Source organism: Gymnoscopelus microlampas (assembly GCF_963454915.1).
Source record: "Gymnoscopelus microlampas genome assembly, chromosome: 16".
NCBI lineage: Eukaryota > Metazoa > Chordata > Actinopteri > Myctophiformes > Myctophidae > Gymnoscopelus > Gymnoscopelus microlampas.
The window spans coordinates 45,198,750-45,201,459 of NC_139953.1; positions in this window are offsets into that span (position 1 = coordinate 45,198,750).

Sequence of the window (2,710 nt, forward strand, 5' to 3'; positions counted from 1 at the left end):
AAAACGGACCAATCCTGCAAACTTTGGAAGGCAACCTTAGCCAATGAGGATGGAATATGGAAAATGGGACAGATCCGTGTTGATCACATGACTATAGAGATACTGTGTACCGATTTGCATGACGTTTGGATAAAATCTGTAGGAGTAAATGGGTTTTGCACAAATCGGCCTCCTGGTGGCACTATAACAGGCCCATGTGAAAAATTTGGGGCAGTGGTTCTGAATTGGCATCCAGGGAGTGTGTGTGCACAGTTTCGGAGCGACCGGGCCAACAGTGCCGGAGATTAGCTGTTCACAGACGGACACACACACACACACACACACACACACACACACACACACACACACACACACACACACACACACACACACACACACACACACACACACACACACACACACACACGGACGGACGGACAGGGGGTAAAACATACTCTCGCCATGCCTTTCGGCCTGGCGGAGACAACAACACACTTACATTTATAATACTTTTGTCTAAAAGGTCCGACCAAAAAAGTCCTTGCGGACTTGGTTCCGTTAGTTTCATGACAACACCTGAAGACACCTCAGACTCCACTTTAGCCTGTAGCACTTGACCAAGCCTTGACGACCATGCAGTCTTAAGCAAAGGTTAAAATGTAATTTCTTATAGTTTGTATAGTTTCAATGTACAGATCATTTATTTTTTGATATTGTACTGTTTGCTAGGTTATTGATTGACCTATGATCCTATTACTGAGGCACTACACTGTCTCTATGCATTTGATGTACGTGTTTACCTTGTTTATTGTAAGTCGCTCTGGATTAAGAGCATCTGCTAAATGCCTAAATTGTAAATTATAGGTCTGTTTTGCAAACCATACAGTATGGTACTGCACAGGCTTATGAAACCCAGGCTTTTTTCACTTTATGGGAGAAAATTGAAAACAAAAGATAAAAAAAGAGAAGTATGACTAAGATACAGAAGTGGTCAATGTTATCACTAACTTCGTGTCATGGTGGACTGGAAACAAAGTCAGCCTCGGAATATTAATTACAGCGGCCCTCATATTTCATCTGTCAATCAAATAAATACAAATAAATACAAATTAAAGGGCACCAGCATGATAATCTATAGGGCAAGACCCCTACGGTCCTATTTACAAACCAGTACTACACATGGCTTATGAAATTATCTCATATTTTGACGCTACTTGCCCTTTTTTTACGTTATGGGAGGATACTGATTAAAAAAAGATAAAATAAGAGAGAAGTGAGCAGTTAAAGAAGTGGTCAATTTCATCATCAACTTTATGTTGAAATGTGTGGACCAGTAGATCATATCTCACACTAGATATACTGTAAATGGTGCTACATAGCAGTAAAAAAAAGACACACACTGTGTGTGTGTGTGTGTGTGTGTGTGTGTGTGTGTGTGTGTGTGTGTGTGTGTGTGTGTGTGTGTGTGTGTGTGTGTGTGTGTGTGTGTGAGAGACACATGTGCGTCTCCACTATGCAAAAACAAGAAGATATACGTAGGAGAAGGCATGGCTGGTACAGTATCAATAGTGCAGCATATGTGTTGCAAATATTCAGATGTATTGAAAAATGTATGTATTTGTGATAACACTAAAACTTTTTCAACCCTTTTCATATCAAGGTCCATTATTTATTCTGCCTTTGAGCCACGGAACCACCGTTTGATGAGATTTAGACTCTCAGACCCCAAAAAGAATATTTTGTCATCGTTGGATAAAGATTTTGTCCACTATTCCATGCTGTGTTGATGTTGGTATAGGCTACTATAGGAGAGATAACAGGCAAACGTTGATGAAAATAACAATTATTCAATTGAGTAATGCAGATAGTTGACTATAATTTAACTCTTGAGAGCATAAAATGATTTCCTTTTACGCTCTCAAGAGTTAAAGATCTAATAAGGGTCCATTTGGTTACCAACTCTCCATCATTTAGCTGGGGACTACCTGGAGCCCCCTCAAGGACCACTGGTTGAGAACAACTGTTCTATGGGGACCTACCACGGGTCACAGACAAAGTCAGAGAGAGAAGGATGAGGCTGGCAGGACACTGTGTCAGGCACCCGGAACTAGTGGCAAGCAAGCTGACACCATGGGAGCCAACCCAGGGCAAAGCCAGGAAAGGCAACCACCTACGTAGATGCACTGCGGCGCGACAGCTTAGCTAACAACACTGTAGAGCTTATGTTAGATAGGAGAGTGTGGAGGGCAGCCATTCAGGAGTCCAGAGTTGGTGTTGGCTAGTCCGCACTCTCACATCACATGGCTAGTTAAACATAACAATATTACAGGAATATATTACTTAGTAAATACTGGATACACTGTTAAAAAGTATAGTAAATACATGACACAAGTCATAATAATAATAATGCTAATAATAATAATGCAAATACTATTACTAAAACTAACAACAACAATAACAATAATAAGAGCAGTGAGAGGAGTTTATACAACAAATTGTGTTTTATTAAAATGCTAATTATACAAGCACACATCTTCTATAATTTAAAAATATATTCAATTTCTTCACATACTTAAAAATATGCAAGTATCAACACTTATGTGAGTAAAGTAAAATAAATCGTAGAATGAATGAAAACATGAAATCATCAGTTTGAGACAACAGACAAATACAAAAAAATAGAATGATTTGATATAAAAATGTCATCAACCTCTTAATCTCTAGCTATATA